Source organism: Coregonus clupeaformis, chromosome 16, assembly GCF_020615455.1.
Source record: "Coregonus clupeaformis isolate EN_2021a chromosome 16, ASM2061545v1, whole genome shotgun sequence".
NCBI classification, from domain to species: Eukaryota; Metazoa; Chordata; class Actinopteri; order Salmoniformes; family Salmonidae; genus Coregonus; species Coregonus clupeaformis.
The window spans coordinates 26,684,287-26,704,603 of record NC_059207.1 but is presented as its reverse complement, the minus strand read 5'-3'; the positions used below and the strand labels follow the sequence as shown (position 1 = coordinate 26,704,603).

Below are 20,317 nucleotides of genomic sequence, written 5' to 3'. Positions count from 1 at the left end.
CAATATGGGGATGAGGTAGATGGGTGGGCTAATTTCAGATGGGCTGTGTACAGGTGCAGTGATTGGTAAGGTACTCTGACAACTGATGCTTAAAGTTAGTGAGGGAGATAAGAGTCTCCAGCTTCAGAGATTTTTGCAATTCGTTCCAGTCATTGGCAGCAGAGAACTGGAAGGAATGGCGGCCAAAGGAGGTGTTGGCTTTGGGGATGACCAGTGAGATATACCTGCTGGAGTGCATACTACGGGTGGGTGTTGCTATGGTGACCAATGAGCTAAGATAAGGCAAGGATTTGCCTAGCAGTGATTTATAGATGGCCTGGAGCCAGTGGGTTTGGCGACGAATATGTAGTGAGGACCAGCCAACAAGAGCGTACAGGTCACAGTGGTGGGTAGTATATGGGGCTTTGGTGACAAAACGGATGGCACTGTGATAGACTACATCCAATTTGCTGAGTAGAGTGTTGAAGGCTATTTTGTAAATGACATCGCCGAAGTCAAGGATCGGTAGGATAGTCAGTTTTAAGAGGGCATGTTTGGCAGCATGAGTGAAGGAGGCTTTGTTTGCGAAATAGGAAGCCGATTCTAGATTTAACTTTGGATTGGAGATTCTTAATATGAGTCTGGAAGGAGAGTTTACAGTCTAACCAGACACCTAGGTATTTGTAGTTGTCCACATACTCTAGGTCAGACCCGTCAAGAGTAGTGATTCTAGTCGGGTGGGCGGGTGCCAGCAGCGTTCGATTGAAGAGCATGCATTTAGTTTTACTAGTGTTTAAGAGCAGTTCGAGGCTACTGAAGGAGTGTTGTATGGCATTGAAGCTCGTTTGGAGGTTTGTTAACACAGTGTCCAATGAAGGGCCAGATGTATACAAAATGGTGTCATCTGCATAGAGGTGGATCTGAGAGTCACCAGCAGCAAGAGCGACATCATTGATATACACAGAGAAAAGAGTCGGCCCAAGAATGGAACCCTGTGGTACCCCCATAGAGACTACCATAGGTCCAGACAACAGGCCCTCCGATTTGACACATTGAACTCTATCTGAGAAGTAGTTGGTGAACAAGGCGAGGCAGTCATTTGAGAAACCAAGGCTAATTAGTCTGCCAATAAGAATGCGGTGGTTGACAGAGTCGAAAGCCTTGGCCAGGTCGATGAAGACGGCTGCACAGTACTGTCTATTATCGATCGCGGTTATAATATCGTTTAGGACCTTGAGCGTGGCTGAGGTGCACCCATGACCAGCTCGGAAACCGGATTGCATAGCGGAGAAGGTACGGTGAGATTTGAAATGGTCAGTGATCTGTTTGTTAACTTGTCTTTCAAAAACTTTCGAAAGGCAGGGCAGGATGGATATAGGTCTGTAACAGTTTGGATCTAGAGTGTCACCCCCTTTGAAGAGGGGGATGACCGCGGCAGCTTTCCAATCTCTGGGGATCTCAGACATTACGAAAGAGAGGTTGAACAGGCTAGTAATAGGGGTTGCGACAATTTCGGCGGCTAGTTTTAGAAAGAAAGGGTCCAGATTGTCTAGCCCAGATGATTTGTAGGGGTCCAGATTTTGCAGCTCTTTCAGAACATCAGCTGTCTGAATTTGTGTGAAGGAGAAGCGGGGGGGGCATGGGCAAGTTGCAGCGGAGGGTGCAGAGCTGGTGGCCGGGGTAGTGGTATCCAGGTGGAAAGCATGGCCAGCCGTAGCAAAATGCTTGTTGAAATTCTCGATTATTGTAGATTTATCGGTGGTGATAGTGTTTCCTAGCCTCAGTGCAGTGGGCAGCTGGGAGGAGGTGCTCTTATTCTCCATGGACTTTACAGTGTCCCAAAACTGTTTGGAGTTAGTGCTACAGGATGCAAATTTCTGTTTGAAAAAGCTAGCCTTTGCTTTCCTTACTGATTGTGTATATTGGTTCCTAACTTCCCTGAAAAGTTGCATATCGCGGGGGCTATTTGATGCTAATGCAGTACGCCACAGGATGTTTTTGTGCTGGTCAAGGGCAGTCAAGTCTGAGGAGAACCAGGGGCTATATCTGTTCTTAGTTCTGTATTTTTTTAATGGGGCATGTTTATTTAAGATTGATAGGAAATTACTTTTAAAGAACAACCAGGCATCCTCTACTGACGGAATGAGATCTGTATCCATCCAGGATACCTGGGCCAGGTCAATTAGGAAGGCCTGCTCGCTAAAGTGTTTTAGGGAGCGTTTGACAGTGATGAGGGGTGGTTTGACCGCGGACCCGTTACGGACGCAGGCAATAAGGCAGTGATCGCTGAGATCCTGGTTGAAGACAGCGGAGGTGTATTTAGAGGGTAAGTAAGTCAGGATGATATCTATGAGGGTACCCATGTTTACGGATTTAGGGTTGTACCTGGTAGGTTCGTTGATAATTTGTGTGAGATTGAGGGCATCTAGTTTGGATTGTAGGATGGCCAGGGTGTTAAGCATATCCCAATTTAGGTCACCAAGCAGTACGAACTCTGAGGATAAATGGGGGGCAATCAATTCACATATGGTATCCAGGGCACAGCTGGGGGCTGAGGGAGGTCTGTAGCAAGCGGCAACAGTGAGAGACTTATTTCTGAAAAGGTGCATTTTTAGAAGTAGAAGCTCAAACTGTTTGGGCACAGACCTGGATAGTATGATAGAGCTCTGCAGGCTATCTCTACAGTAGATTACAACTCCACCCCCTTTGGCAGTTCTATCTAGACAGAAAATGTTGTAGTTGGGGATGGAAATTTCAGAATTTTTGGTGGCCTTCCTAAGCCAGTATTCAGACACTGCTAGAACATCAGGGTTGGCGGAGTGTGGTAATGCAGTGAATAACTCAAACTTAGGAAGTAGACTTCTGATGTTAACGTGCAGAAAACCAAGGCTTTTACGGTTACAGAAGTCAACAAATGATAGCTCCTGGGGAGTAGGAGTGATACTGGGGGCTGCAGGGCCTGGGTTAGCCTCTACATCACCAGAGGAACAGAGGAGGACTAGAATAAGGATACGGCTAAAGGCTTTAAGAACTGGTCTTCTAGTGTGTTGGGTACAGAGAATAAAGGGGGCAGATTTCCGGGCATTGTAGAAATGTTTCAGGGCATTATGTACAGACAAGGATAAGGAAGGATATGAGTACAGTGGAGGTAAACCTAAGCGTTGGGTAACAATGAAAGAGATAGTTATATAATGTCCCTCCAAAGGCATATGGTTTAGCCCCATCTAAACTTTCTGTAGTTATATTCTTTATCTTTCTTTGCACGCCTTATTTCAGTGCTACATGGTAAAGTGATTAAATATTATAGATGACGAGCCCTCTGACTTCATTTTGTCGACATTATACATTGTCGTGCGTGCGTGTGAGTGTTGGGACGTGTATGTGCATGCGTGTGTGCATGTGTGTGTGCATGTGTTGGGACGAGTATGTGTGTGTATGTGTGTGTGTTTTACTGTATTCAGCCATCATTGTCACCTAATAAGATGAATATCTAATTTAATCTTTCTGAGATCCAATTAGACTATGATTGAACGCAACGTTCTTTTCTCCCAAGGTGACAACAGATTAAAAGTGGTAATTTCAAAAGCTATCAAGACGGAGCTATAATCAAAATAGCTATCATGAATAAGATCATCTGTATCTGTTTGTGACTTTGACCTTCTGAAGGATTGAGTTGCTCGACAGTTTTATAATATGACTGTGTGTAACTAGTATCTGACTAACATTTGTGTAATTGACATTCGCTATACCTTCTTGTACATATCAAAGGACTGAGAGATCAGTGTGTGTGTGTGTGTGGGTGCATGCGTGTGTGTGTGCAGGTGTGTGTATGTGTGTGCATGTGTGTGTCTGTCTGTGTGTTTGCGTGTCTCTCTATGTCTGTGTGGGGGTGTGTATTTAAAAACTATTGGTTGAGGTACAACACCAGCAGATGATCTGGAATGAAAAGAAATCAAGTCTTCTTTCCTTCCTTTCCCTCCACTCCCAGTGGGGAGCTACTCACTGCTGTGCCAGCATTACACAACAACATATCACTTCATTCTGAGAGTAGGGTGGTCTAAGAGAGAGGTCAGTGTTCTCCAGAGGTGGGACCAAGTAACTATTATTCAAGTCACAAGCAAGTCTCAAGTCGAGTCCCAAGTAGAACGGGTTGAGTCTCGAGTCAAGTCCAAGTTGTGCATTCTAAGAGCAAGTCAAGTCGAGTAATCTATAGATGCAATGACTTGTTCAACCACAGATCTTTGTTTATTTATTGAGGCTACTAGACAGACCTTTGTTTACAGCATATTTTGATTGTGTAATAATGAATTTTAACAACAAATTCCAAATACAAGCTTCTTAAGTACATTTTAAATTTCAAGCAATTCTGGCATACCGAAAGACCAGTAGGACTATGCTAGTAATTGTAGCTTGATGCCCCATCGCTGGTGAGCTTGCAAAGTAAACAGTTAATATTGATCACCAAACTATTTTTGGGGCTGCATATTTATTTATGTCAATCCTCTCTCCCTACAATGTGACGTTTGCACTGCACCCAATCCTACAGCTGTACAGCAAATCAGCAATCTGTTCGCTAGCTCTCCCGACCTGTGTTTATTGACAGTTTGCTGGTCCAATCAGAGGGCCGAGTGTGCGTTTGTTTCCCTAGCCAATCTGTTGCATGTTTTTTTTGCAAGTGCGATGCTGCGGCTACTGTCTCTGGCTGCATGTAGAGTAATCCACGGAGACTCTGTGCCACAAAATTAGTGACAAAACGTTACAAAACCTGGCCAGATACTTTAAAGTCATCAGTCTCAAGTCAAAGTCGAGTCCCGAGTCTTGAGTCACCAAGTCCAAGTCAAGTCTCAAGGTATTTTATTTTCTATCAAGTCAAGTCTCAAGTCATCAAATTTGGTGTTTTCACACAGAGAGATGCCTTTGTGGAGTGAAAGGTACTGTTTCAAAGTAGCCCTTTGAAGCTGGAGATACTGAGATGAATATGAGGTATGATATGAGGTATGATAACACACACACACACACACACACACACACACACACAGACAGAACAGGCTGCCAAATTCCCTCCAAACTATCCAAGGATGAAACCCAAAGCTAACGTGTGTGTTCACTGTCTGACCACAGCTGCTCCACTCTCACTATCCATGAGGTGTGTCTCTAAAACGGAGACATAAGACACACAGACACACATGCACATGCATTCACACTAACACACACACCTAAGCACACAGACACAGATAAGTACAGAGTTAGATGGACAAACAGATACACACAATAACTAACACAAATACCCCCTGTTCTACTGAGGAGTGGCCCTGTCCTGTCAGTACCTCTGACTGTCTCTCTCATCAACACCTCTACCCCAAGCAAGGTCATTGCACACTGCTGGTGCTGGAGATCTGAGAGAGAGAGGGGAAGAGAAAGAGAGAGAGAGAGAGAGAGAGAGAGAGAGAGAGAGAGAGAGAGAGAGAGAGAGAGAGAGAGAGAGAGAGAGAGAGAGAGAGAGAGGTGGGAGTATTGTTAACATATTAACGGGAGGGCGTCTTTGGAGATTGCCCATGTGATTGGCTTACGAGGCCTCTGTGGCACACAGCAATTAGGAGCCAAATGACCCCGGGTCTCCACAGAAATCCCACCGGAGACTCCCGCTTGTGTTCTGCCATGCTATCGGAGTGCCGGCCCGCTCCCAGACAGGTTGAACATTCTGATATTCCGAGTATGGAGAATGGAGAGGGAGGCTGCTGAAGTTCTGGTAGAGGTTAATAGTTTTTCCCAGTCAGGGAGCATACAGTGTGTATCAGGTAATTATGGGTAATTGGTCAATGTTATCATAATGAAACAATTACCAGCCATTCTAATGATTCATTCTTAGACCTATAGAGAGAGAGATAGAGATAGGGAGAGAGAGAGAGAGAGAGAGATACAGAGAGAGATACAGAGAGATACAGAGAGATACAGAGAGAGAGAGAGAGATACATAGAGAGATACAGAGAGAGATACAGAGAGATACAGAGAGAGATATAGAGAGATATACAGAGAGAGAGAGAGAGAGAGATACAGAGAGAGCGAGAGATACAGAGAGAGATACAGAGAGAGAGAGAGAGAGAGATACAGAGAGAGAAAGAGAGATACACAGAGAGAGATACAGAGAGAGAGAGATACAGAGAGAGAGAGAGAGAGATACACAGAGAGAGATACAGAGAGAGAGAGAGAGAGACACAGAGAGAGATACACAGAGAGAGAGAGAGAGAGAGATACAGAGAAGGGGAAACAGTGTCAGCGTGTGAGTGACAGAAACAGTGACCAGAGTCAACTACAGAGTCAAAAAGAGGCAAAGTGAGATAAAGATTGAGGAACAGAGAGGGGAAGAGCGATGGGACCCAGTATAGACGTAGATAAGCATGAACTGTTTCATCTTAATAGAATGGCCTCCAGCTGTGAGTTAAAAGAGTCCCAATATAGGCCACATTAAACTGCTGTCAGTGGTGTGTGTGTGCGTGCATGTGTCATTGTGTTGTTAACTCTCTAAAGCACAAGGTGATCGATGTACAATTGTTGCAGAATGAATAAACAGACAAATGTACAGTTTACTAGATGGAAGTTCCCAATTACACATGAAGACCATAACTGTCCCAGTTTTCAGACTAACTTTGTGTTAGTGCTTTGACTGGTTTGAGCCTTTTTACTTTGAAAAGGAAAAAAGAGTCGGGAGATGAGAGTCGGGATATGAGAGAGGAAAACCATGCTATAAACTAAAATGTACATTATCTCTATCTGTCTGTCGTTTTGATTATGGTGTGTGTGTGTGTGTGTGTGTGTGTGTGTGTGTGTGTGTGTGTGTGTGTGTGTGTGTGTGTGTGTGTGTGTGGCTGCTCTTGTTCATTTCCAGTCAGAAAAGCCCTAAGGCAGTGCTATGTGGGCACAACAGGGTTTCCTGTCCCCTCTTCACTCACACCCCTCCACACTAACCTATACTGACATATCCACAGCGCTGCCTCTATATGTGCATAAGTGAGTGTGTGTACTTAAAATGTGTGCATGTTTATTTACCTCTAGCCTATATCTTTGTAATTCTGTGTGCATGTGTGCATGTGTGCGTGTGTGCCAGTGGAGGCTGCTGAGGGGAGGACGGCTCATAATAATGGTCGGAATGGAGTGAATGGAATGGTGTCAAACATGGTTTTCATGTATTTGACACCATTCCATTCACTCCATTCCAGCCATTATACTCCATTCCAGACATTATTATGAGCCGTCCTCCCCTCAACAGCCTCCACTGGTGTGTTAAACCCAAATCGTAAATCGTGTGTTCTTGTTAACAGCAACAGATTACCTTGATTTCTAGTGTGTTACTGTGACAAGGTCACGTACACACATGCGCACTAAAACATTATACTCTTTACTCCATTTTACAATTATTCTGGGTCCTTATCCTGTCTCTTGTCAGGTTTATAGCTTCAAGCCTTAATGTGTGTTTCAGCCCCTGTTAGGCAGCTACATCACTCTGTTAGGTATGAAGCTGAGGGATGGAGCTGGAGAAATGGAGCCAGGATTCAATCCAAGAAGTGTTACATTGTATTTGACTTTTAAAGGTGATTGACGCTTGAACCGACACGTGCAGCATTTTCCGTGAATGTGATATCCGCAAATGTCTTGAAAATTGCCCTTAAAAGGCCAATTGTTCGCTGTCCAGTGCTAGTTTATAGATCACATATTCCCATGCATAATCAAACCAAATCACACATTCTTACTGCTGGTTCAAGGTTTATTTATCACAACGTTGCAATGGATTTTGATGTCGTTAGAACCTTTGAGGCCTATTTTGCGACAAGCATTTTTCCCCCCTGAAAACCTTGTCTCTAAAAGCAGAGGAGAAAAGCTGAGTAAAATCTAAGAGTTTGGAAACTGATCGGTAGAAAATTGCGCAAGTGAAAAAATTATGAGCAAACTTAGCAAACTGTCTTCATTTGAATACTGCTCTGTGAAAACTTGTTTTATTCCTTTATTCCTCCCTCTCTCCAGATGCTAAAAGTTGCACTAGAAGTTCGCGCAACTCCTGTGGCTTGGGTGGCTTTTTTAATGTTCTTTATTCATGTGTTATTTGTTTATGCGGATTAATTATTAAAAGTTTGCTGCATTTTATAAAGGTTCTAGTTTGTGGGTAATGATTCCTTCCATTCTCTCCCAATGGGTTGTGTTTGTAATTTTCTTCAATATAAAAGTTACATTATTCATGTGAATCAGCGGGCCGCATTTATTAATTATGTCTTTCTTTTTAGGTGCTCATGTCTTTACCACGTCTTCTTTCTTTCTCTCTTTCACTCCCTGACTCAAAATAACAAAAAGGGGTACATTAGAAGATCTTCTTTCTCTTCCTCTATCCCTCATTCTTTTTCTGTTTATTTTTTTCTTACTCAGCGCATTGTGTTCTCTCATAAGGGTCAGATATTTTTTCACAAAACAGAACAGAAAAAAAGAGGGAGAAGAGACAAAAGTTTGCTGTGGCGCTGTGATGTAAATGTCCTTATTTAGTAATTTATAGATGTGGGAATTGAATGCAACTCCGTAGAGAGTCATCAACTATTGATGTTTCTAATCTTTCAGATCCTGCCAACATGATAATCATGATCTGTGTTCGAGTGAGAGGCACCATCCTAGCTCTCTCCTCCTTCCTCCTCACTGAGACTCCACATAGGCTTACTGTTTATATCAAATCTGTAATTCTGCATTTGCAATGTGCTGTTAGTCTGCTCCAGCTAAAGCTAATAAATGTTTCTTTCCATGTTAGTTAGAGATAAAAATCCAGGAGTATTATAACAAGCCACTCTAACACCCAGCACACAACTACACTACTCAGTTTACCTTCAAATAGAGGAAGAAAAGTCATAATTTGAAAAATAGATTTCAGATTTAGAAATATAGAAATGGCATGGACATATATATATATATATACTGTATATATTTTACAATTTCATCTTTGGGAACTCCTTGAGAAAGGAAAGGAACACTACCGTTCAATGACTGTATAAATGAATAGACAAAGCCATCGATCACGAGACATCATTCATTTCTATGTGAAGAAGCCAAATGAAGCCGTTTACCCTGATCCTGCTTTAGCACCCTCTAGTGGCCCCCCAGGCGTCAATGTATTAGTATTTTTCATATTTTCCTAATTCATGAACTGTTTTTACTTTTTTACTCAGAAAACCCTGTGTTTCTACTTCAAACAGGCCCTCAGCCAGCCAAATCACCAGTTGAGATCTTTATCAGCCTCTCTCCCCTCCAACACACGGTCGTAAATCAACAGCTGTCAGCAGGGCCATAAATAACCAGATGCCTGCCCCTCCTCAGTCTCCCTCACACCTACACCTCAAATGCACCCCAAAACAGAGAACTTCAACACTGACAAATCCTTTTCCAATACACAAACAAAATTACCAACTTCAAAAGTGGAATTAACAACTCCAAATTATTTATTTTCCCTGTTGTGGAGAAGTTGTGGATAAGTACAGATCAGGGTAGGGTTATAAAAAAATATCAGAAACTTTGAACATCCCACGGAGCACCATTAAATCCATTATTAACAATGGAAAGAATATGGCACCACAACAAACCTGCTAAGAGAGGGCCGCCCACCAAAACTCACGGACCAGGCAAGGAGGGCATTAATCAGAGAGGCAACAAATAGCCAAAGAAAACCCTGAAGGAGCTGCAAAACTCCACAGCGGAGATTGGAGTGTCTGTCCATAGGACCACTTTAAGCCGTACACTCCACAGAGCTGGGCTTTATAGAAGAGTGGCCAGAAAAAAGCAATTTCTTAAAGAAAAAAACAAGCAAACATGTTTGGTGTTCGCCAAAAGGCATGTGGGAGACTCCCCAAACATATGAAAGAAGATACTCTGGTCAGATGAGTCTAAAATCGAGCTTTTTGGCCGTCAAGGAAAACGCTATGTCTGGCGCAAACCCAACACCTCTCATCAGCCCGAGAACACCATCCCCACAGTGAAGCATGGTGGTGGCAGCATCATGCTGTGGGGATGTTTTTCATTGGCAGGGACTAGGAAACTGGTCAGAATTGAAGGAATGATGGATGGCGCTAAATACAGGGATTTGAGACTGGGACAGAGGTTCACCTTTCAGCAGGACAATGACCCTAAGCATACTGCTAAAGCAACACTCAAGTGGTTTTTTAAATGTCTTGGAATGGCCTGGTCAAAGCCCAGACCTCAATCCAATTGAGAATCTGTGGTATGACTTAAAGATTGCTTTACACCCATCCAACTTGAAGGAGCTGGAGCAGTTTTGCCTTGAAGAATGGGCAAAAATCCCAGTGGCTAGATGTGCCAAGCTTATAGAGACAAACCCCAAGAGACTTGCAGCTATAATTGCTGCAAAAGGTGGCTCTGCAAAGTATTGACTTTGGGGGGGTGAATAGTTATGCACGCTCAAGTTGTCTGTTTTTTTGTCTTATTTCTAGTTTGTTTCACCCCAAAAAATATTTTGAATCTTCAAAGTGGTAGGCATGTTGTGTATATCAAATGATACAAACCCCCCAAAAAATCCATTTTAATTCCAGGTTGTAAGGCAACAAAATAGGAAAAATGCCAAGGGGGGTGAACACTTTCGCAAGCCACTGTAAGTATTCAGACCCTTTCCTATGAGACTAGAAATTGAGCTCAGGTGCATCCTATTTCCATTGATCATGGAGATGTTTCTACAACTTGATTGGATTCCACCTGTGGTAAATTCAGTTGATTTGACATGATTTGGAAAGGCACACACCTGTCTATATAAGGTCCCACAGTTGACAGTGCATGTCAGAGCAAAAACCAAGCCATGAGGTCGAAGGAATTGTCCGTAGAGCTCTGAGACAGGATTGTGTCGAGGCACAGATCTGGGGATGGGTACCCAAAAAATTCTGCAGCATTGAAGGTCCCCAAGAACACAGTGGTCTCCATCATTCTTAAATGGAAGAAGTTTGGAACCACCAAGACTGAGCAATCGGGGGAGTAGGGCCTTGGTCAGGGAGGTGACCAAGAACCCGATGGTCACTCTGACAGTGCTCCAGAGTTCCTCTGTGGAGATGGACCACCATCTCTGCAACACTACACCAATCAGGCGTTTATGGTAGAGTGGCCAGACGGAAGAATGCACGCACACACGCACATTTACACAAGCACACATCATTCACAATTAGGATCAAGACCAACACCATAGGAAGAACAGCGTGAGTTTAAGGGAGGGTTAGGGAGCGGTGCTCCAGGCACTTATTTGCAAATCAATTATTTGGATCATTATCATCAGTAGCCCTGCAACACAGTGTGTAGCCTACCCCTGCTCTCAGAGGGGGTAGACCAGATGCTGTGGTCACACATCACCCTTGGACCTCTCTCTCTCTCTCTCTCTCTCTCTCTCTCTCTCTCTCTCTCTCTCTCTCTCTCTCTCTCTCTCTCTCTCTCTCTCTCTCTCTCTCTCTCTCTCTCTCTCTCTCTCTCTCTCTCTCTCTCTCTCTCTCTCTCTCTCTCTCTCCCTCTCCCTCTCCCTCTCCCTCTCCCTCCATGGGAAACATATTGCCAAAGCAAGTGAAATGGATAATAAACAAAAGTGAAATCAACAATAAAAAATGAACAGTAAACATTCTCTCTATCAAAGGAAAGTTCAAGGCTGGGGGGGTCTTACAGGTCACAGAGGAGGGTTTTGGGAAGGATATGGTACAGTGTCCTTGGGAGATAGACCTGAGGGGGAAGAAGGGTGGGAGGGACGGGATGGGGGAGGGTGTTTGGGGAGGGAAAGGGGCGTTGGGATTGAGTCTACCCTGTGGAGTATTTCCCACGCCTCCCTTGCATGCCTCCCAATCTCAAGGCCACTTACCAGGAACCCCACAGTGTGTTGTGTGGGCTTCCCTTATAGCAGGGGTTCCCAAACGTTTTCACTCAGGGTCCCGTTCCAGCAGTGGGGAACAACCCGCGCCCCACCTGCGCGCACGTGCCACGTCTATTTCTATGGGTACAAGCACTGTTCATGACACAAACTGTTCACACCCCTCTTGTTGGTGGAGAGAATTTTGCAGGTTTAAAGCTTATTTCCTGCAATTCTACACATTTTGTCATGGGGTGCAAAGAAAATGTTGCAGTTTAAAAGCTAATGTTCTTGCAATTCTATACATTTTGCCATGTCTAATGTGTATTCATGTGATATTTGAGTGGCAAAAATAATTAATAAATATCTATGGACTAAAAAATCTAAAAGTTATAAATAGCTCTCTAAGGTATGCAATGACTAACATGACAAGAGGAACTGATGATGTACTACCCAATTTTGAAATTGCACCTCGTGCATTCTACTATTACAACTTTCAAGAGTAAGTTTAAAGCCGGACTGAGTTCCTTAAAAAATATATATGTATAGCCATGATGCCATGATATACAAGTATTCAGATCCCTTGACTTTTTCCACATTTTGTTACGTTACTTATTCTAAAATTGATTAAATTACTCTTTCAATTCCTTGGACATGATTTGGAAAGGCACACACCTGTCTATATAAGGTCCCACAGTTGACAGTGCATGTCAGAGCAAATACCAAGCCATGTGGTTGAAGTAATTGTCCGTAGAGCTCCGAGACATGATTGAGTCAAGGCACAGATCTGGGGAAGGGTACCAAAAAAGTTATGTAGCATTGAAGGTCCCCAAGAACACAGTGGCCTCCATCATTCTTAAATGGATGAAGTTTGGAACCACCAAGACTGAGCAATTGGAGGAGAAGGGCCTTGGTCAGGGAGGTGACCAAGAACCCAATGGTCACTCTGACAGTGCTCCAGAGTTCCTCTGTGGAGATGGTAGGACCTTCCAGAAGGAAAACCATCTCTGCAGCACTCCACCAATCAGGCCTTTATGGTAGAGTGGCCAGATGGAAGCCACTCCTCAGTAAAAGACACATGACAGCCCAAAAGGCACCTAAAGACTCTCAGACCATAAGTAACCTGGCACCATCCCTACGGTGAAGCATGGTGGTGGCAGCATCATGCTGTGGGGATGTTTTTCAGCGGCAGGGACTGGGAGACTAGTCAGGATCGAGGCAAAGATGAATGGAGCAAAGTACAGAGAGATCCTTGATGAAAACCTGCTCCATAGTGCTCAGGACCTCAGACTGGGGGCGAAAGTTCACCTTCCAACAGGACAACGACCCTAAGCACACAGCCAAGACAACGCAGGAGTGGCTTTGGGACAAGTCTCTGAATGTCCTTGAGTGGCCCAGCCAGAGCCCAGACTAGAACCCGATTGAACATCTCTGGAGAGACCTGAAAATAGCTGTGCAGCGACGCTCCCCATCCAACCTGACAGAGCTTGAGAGGATCTGCAGAGAAGAATGGGAGAAACTGTCACGTTCGTCGTGTAAAGGATCGGACCAAGGTGCAGCGTGGTATGTGTACATGTTTAACTTATTAAATAAACACTTGACAAAATAACAAAAGCAACTGAACGTGAAGTTCTAAAGGCTAACAGCAACACACCTAAACAGAAACAAGATCACACAACTAAAGGTAGGCAAAATGGCTGCCTAAGTATGATCCCCAATCAGAGACATCGATTGACAGCTGCCTCTGATTGGGAACCACACCCAGCCAACATAGAAATAGAATAAACTAGATTCTATCCAAATCACACCCTGACCTAACCAAACAGAGAATACAGGTGATCTCTAAGGTCAGGGCGTGACAGAAACTCCCTAAATACAGGTGTGCCAAGCTTGTAGCGTTATAAATATACCCAATAAGACTCAAGGCTGTAATTGTGATATTTCAGTTTTTTATTTTTAATACATTTGCAAAAATTTATAAAAACCAGTTTTTGCTTTGTCATTATGGGGTATTGTGTGTAGATTGATGAAGGAGAAAAACAATTGTATCAATTTTAGAATAAGGCTGTAACGTAACAAAATGTGGAAAAGGTCAAGGGGTCTGAATACTTTCTGAATGCATTGTACATACTGGAATATATACTGGAATACACACATAGACACATACACACACACACCTGCTCTCTTACTGGAGGACATAGAGAGGTCTTCTGTCAGTCCTCCTCTCTCAACTGGTGCTGTGCTTTTTTTGTCTTTCCCACTGGCATGTTTACTAATAAGAACACGTCCTCACACGCGCACACACACACACACACACACACACACACACACACACACACACACACACACACACACACACACACACACACACACACACACACACACACACACACACACACACACACACACACACACACACACACACACACACACACACACACACACAGTAACTGTGTGTCTTTGCCACTAGCCTCGTTGGCATGTTTCATTGTTTTGTCAGAGTGACATGACTTTGCTTAAAGAACATGGCACCAAGCACTGCTTCCGTCTCTCTTTACTTCAGAACAGAGGACATATTACCATAATTACAGTTATTTACGTTATTCTAGTACTGCATGCGTATATCATCATGATAACCCACTGTTATGACCGAGAACTGCTACGATTACACTAGCCTACTCTCCCATAGCCATGGGGTCATAACCTTTCCTGTACACACGCGTGCCCGCACACACACACAGAAAACCACACACACCCACACAATCACGCAGGTTCACACATAGGTAGAGACGGTTTCTCTCTCTCCACCCGTCTCTCTTTCCCTTGCTCTTCTCTTCCTCCTTTTCACTTATCCTCTCCCTCCGTCTCTATCTCTCTCACACTCGCTCTTTCTGTCTTTCCCATTCTCTCCTTCCCTCTCTCTCAATAGGACAATAGGAAGTGCTATTCGTGCTGGTAATTACATTTCTCTCTTTTGTTATGGCGGTCTTTAATGGATGGACAAATTAGGTAACTACAGTGCCTTGCAAAAGTATTCATTTTTTCATTTTTTCCCTATTTTGTTGCATTACAACCTGTAATTTAAATGGATTTTTTATTTGGATTTCATGTAATGGACATACACAAAATAGTCAAAATTGGTGAAGTGAAATGAAAAATATTACTTGTTTCAAAAAATTCTAAAAAAATAAATACTTTTAATTCCAGGTTGTAAGGCAACAAAATAGGAAAAATGCCAAGGAGGGTGAATACTTTCGCAAGCCACTGTACCTCTTTATGGAAGTAATAACGTTACACGACAGTGGAGATAGCTGGCAGGGGAGCATATCACTCTCTCTCTCTCTCTCTCTCTCTCTCTCTCTCTCTCTCTCTCTCTCTCTCTCTCTCTCTCTCTCTCTCTCTCTCTCTCTCTCTCTCTCTCTCTCTCTCTCTCTCTCTCTCTCTCTCTCTCTCTCTCTCTCTCTCTCTCTCTCTCTCTCACACACACACACACACACACACACACAACAGAGACACAACACGGGCCCAGTGACACCGAAAACCAACGTACACCCCATTAAAAAAAAACAGAGAAATAGGCCATGGTGATATGCTGATTCAGGGGGCCATTTTTACAGCATATTTTATTAATCTGTTGTTTGCTAAATGCTGTATGAAATATGGATGGTCTGAGCCAGGCTTTAATGTTTTATAGTACTCTGACTTCCGGGGCAAGGAGACAGGCGACAGTACAGGAGCACAGGTTCCCTACTACTACATACAGAATCACATAGTGTAGAGGGTTGAATGGATGGATGGAGGTATGGATAAAGGAATGGATGGATGAATGGATAAAGGGATGGATGGAGGTATGGATAAAGGGATGGATGGAGGTATGGATCGGCACATGGGCAGATGCATGGATGGCAAATTGACCAGCATTGATTGAAAACTGCTGGGGTTTTGCTGTTGAGCTGGAAGTGAGAAGTAAAGGAATCAATGTGGTTTTGTGCTTTGCAGTGTTCTTATCATATTGACTACACAGGGGTTTACGCAAATGCTTACACAATGTTTTTTTCCCACAAGTGCAGAAAGCTGGCAAGTTGGCAAATTCATTAGCAATAATCATCAAACAATAATCTATGTAATGAAATACATTTCTGAAATATGTCCTTGACCCTGACGGTGCAGTTCCATCCACTTTGAAGCAAATGTTTGTTTTTTACTGCACTGTAGTGCAGGTTTTAATGCCAGAACTGTAGTGTTGCCTGTTTTCCTCTGTAGAAATGTGTAATGCATTACACATTTCTACAGAGGAAAACAGGCAACACTACAGTTCTGGCATTAAAACCTGTATAGTGATAGACTAAGGGATAGAATGAAGAGAAGAGTAAAGACTGAAGCGTACATCCAGAGAGTGCTTCCTTAGCAACGCAGTGCTCCCACTACTGGAGCACGGCATGATGGGAAGTGACAGCAGAGCCCGGGGCAGCCACGGAGAGGGCAGGGTATAAGAGAGGGACCAGGAGGGGTGAGCCATGCTGCTTCATCAGTGTGTGGAAGCACACTCACACACACTGTATATACACACACAGACACTTAGAAATACACACACAGACACAGACACACACTCACACACACTTACAAATACACACACACACACAAACCTGTCCACATGCACATACTGCATCTCTTCCTCCACCCAGAGAGTAGAGTAGGAGGTGCTCTGTTAGTAAACCACAGTGATGGACCACAGATACATGGCATGTCTGACACAGTGGCAGACAAGGCAACACCCCAGCCATTCTTCTGCATTCATGTGATTCGTGTGATTAACAGGGGCTGAGCTAGAGTGGTGTTTGTGAGACAAGGGCCCCCAAGGGGTCCGGGCCGGGTCTTTTTCAAAAAACGTTTGAATGGTTTGAGCTATCTATGAAAAGCTGGGACTCTCACGAACACGCTCATGTAACATGTTTTCCTCTATGATGCTCACAAGCTACACAACAGTCATTATAAGGTAAGGGGTTCTTCTACATAGATCATAGGAAATCCCTGGACATAGTGTCTATAATACTGTAATAAACTCACATAGTTGCTGTCACAAACTCCACTCAGTTGTCACTGACTAGTTGGATATTCATTTCCCACTGAGCAAATAATTTCTGTACTTACAGCCTTCATATAAATTCATTTTTATCAGGTTTTTGCTTTGGATGACCTTATTTTTTTTATTGACATTTGTCAATAAAACTCATGAATGCAACTGTTTATGTCAATTAGTTTTGTGTTCTACTTGTAGCCCTGGATGTCCTGAAAATAAAATGGTAAAACATTTAATTGTGAGGCTAAATATAAGGGCTGGATATACAGATAAATGAAAAGCTGATTTTTGCTGGGGTCTAACCACTACCTCTTATGTAGAAGCTACGAGGAAGTGAGAAAGAGGTGTTAAGAATAATCTTATCTGTAACCTAAGAGTTCATAACAAATAGAACAGGAAGAGATTGCAGAAATGCAAAAGCCGTATATAGTAAAAATATCAAGAGGAGATGCAGACAGATACAACTCAGTTAGCAGACACAGCAGTGTAAGAACTCCAGGTCAGACGCCTCATCCCATTAGATAGAGGAGTATTGGGATTATGAATTTGCAATCCCAGACAGATTTGTTAATCAACCTACACTGGATGACAAAATCTCAACTGGATAAGAAACTGGATGCTGAAAGTGATTTCCTTTGGACAAACTACAGACCTACTTCACATCATCCTAGCAGACCAGTGTCTACTTCAAAAGAAAGATGAGGCTGGTCTCTGCTCAGTTTGGACTATTGGTGGTTTGGATCATCAGCTCCTGGGGTTGGTTAATAAATGCATCCTCTATGACAAGAAATTCCATTACTGGCTATTCACGCCAGTTCCTGCCCTCACAGCAACCTAACTGCTGTTTGCTGGGATTTATCCGATCTCAAACTCAACCTTTCCATTGTTCCGTCAAACTACCAGGCTCTCTGTCTCCAGATCGGGAGTGGGTCTGTGATGCAGTCTGGTGCTCTCTCTCAGTTCTCCGTCCTTGAGACCATTCACATACGTGGCTGTCTGTCCACGATTCTCCCTGGAACCTTCAAGGGGCTTTCCCATGTGAAGAAACTCTATCTGATATGTGTAATCTATGTGTTACAATTCCTCACTTCTACCTAACACATTCAGTGACCTGACTAATCTTGAGGAATTGTCCATTGAGAACTATAGGCTTTCTGTGAAGGCACTGGACGCATTAGGAGGGATACCTCTTCTGAAGAAATTCACAGTCGATAGTTGTACACAGGAACTCTCTGATTTGCAATGTAGGATAGTCAATATGTCACAGTCATTGACGACCCTGGACTTTACTTCAGATGGGATAGTCATTTTGAGGCACCCAAACTGCTCTGACACCAACGGAGCTGTTCTTGAGCTTCCTTATTTCTACCGTCTTCAAGAGGTGTTTCTTAACTTCCCTAATGCCCACCGTTTAGAAAAAAGAGCATTCAAATGCTTTGAAAAAATCTCATCTCTTTTTTTGCCTGACAATGATGAGCTACAGACTTCTGAAGTCTGGTATCAGCAGACTGCGTCATTTTGTGTTCAACAAGAACATTTCTTTTGAATCCATTTGTGAGACTGTATTCAAACTATCAATCAGACAAGTTGATATAAGTAACCATAAAACTGAGAACTACTCAGAGTCTGCAATAAGAAACTGTCAGGGGATCGAGGTGCTCAGACTCAGCATCTGTCATAGTGATAATGTTAGAGCCAACTTTATCCATTGTTTGAAGAATCTCACTGATGTGTCAGTGTCAAGATTCTGGGACGTTAAACCTGAGCTCATTGAGCTTTGTGACACTCATAAGGGCCCAATCACATGGCCCTGAGTGTCGCAGTGGTCTAAGGCACTGCATCGCAGTGCTAACTGTGCCACTAGAGATCCTGGTTCGAATCCAGGCTCTGTCGCCGCCGGCCGCGACCGGGAGACTCATGGGCGCCGCACAATTGGCCCAGCGTCGTCCAGGGTAGGGGAGGGAATGGCCGGCAGGGATGTAGCTCAGTTGATAGAGCATGGCGTTTGCAACGCCAGGGTTGTGGGTTTGATTCCCACGGGGGGCCAGTATAAAAAAAATATGTATTCACTAACTGTAAGTCGCTCTGGATAAGAGCGTCTGCTAAATGACTAAAATGTAAATGTAAAATGAAGAGACTTTCATTGACCCTGCACATGCCAAGTATCACCTCAAAGCAGTCCAGTTGCTTGAAAAATCTGGAACATCTGGAACTAGAATCCAGTGACATTACCAATATTTCTGACTTTACATTTAAGGGACTTGGTAAATTGAGGTTCCTAAATTGAAGGGGTAACAATATCTCTCAGATTACAAATAACAGTTTTTTTGACCTGCACAACTTAGAGAACTAAACCCACTTGTACACATTGAAGCTTTTGCGTTCATTCACCTCACTTCACTGAAGAATGTAGATTTAGGGGACATTCACCATCCAGCTAGCCAGTGGAAGAAGCGTGTGACTTTAAATCTGACGCACATATTTGGGGTCTTCCCTCCGGAATTGATGTACATGAACATTACCTCCTTTTCGATTGTATCAACATCATCATCGGCAGCAACAGCACCCCTAAACCAGGCTTGGCCCTTCTGGTCTGTGCCCAAAATGTGTCTTTCCAGGACTGCTGGAGGCCGTTCTTCAAGTCCGTCGTCAGCCTCACAGCCATGACGGAGCACCTCATGTGTGGATCTCACTTCGCTGCAAAGTACTTCCCCTCCCTGGAGTATTTGGACTTCCAGTCCATGCTCTATGCAGAGTTTGTAGATATGACTGACCTGAACACACTTGTGGAGCTGAGGTATCTTAAGCTGATGAGAGTTGACCTCATCCTGCAACCAGGGCTGGCCATCATGTTCCGCAACCTGACCAGACTAGAGAGCCTGAACCTCATCTCCTGTAGGATCCTCACTCTGGAGGAGGAGCTGAGCAGAGACCTGCACTCCCTCGGGCAGCTGTCAATCAAAGTTGAAGAGGAGTTCAGTATGTTAGAGAGCTTCACAGAGCCCCTGACCAGCCTAAGTTACCTGTTGTTCTACAGACCTCGTCTGCACTGCAGCTGTGAAGACACCTGGCTGGACACCTGGGCCAAGGGTGTCAGAGGCATATCCAGGTCATCATCTGGCACCCCGATGAGGCTGATCTGCAAAGATGAGACCGGCATCCAAAACTTTGCCAGGTACTCAGAAGCCAACTGTTCCCTGGACGTTGGCTTTGTCCTGTTCCTCTGCACCTCCCTGGGCCTGCTCCTCTTCATGCTGGTGGTGGTCCTCCATCAGCTGGCTGGGGACCACATCCTCCGTGGCTGGCTGGAGGAGGCTGTGCGGAGGCCCAACCCCAGGGGGCACCACTGCTATGATGCCTTTGTGTCGTACAGCGGTAGAGACGAGCGCTGGGTGATGGAG

General features: G+C 44.0%; 2 pseudogenes; both read left to right on the top strand.

Annotated features, from left to right (window-relative positions):
• Positions 1-17,614: 17,614 nt before the first annotated feature.
• Positions 17,615-18,747, top strand: LOC123492702 (annotated as a pseudogene).
• A 297-nt stretch (positions 18,748-19,044) lies between these two features.
• LOC121584294 overlaps positions 19,045-20,317 on the top strand; it is a 1,678-nt pseudogene continuing 405 nt past the window's right edge.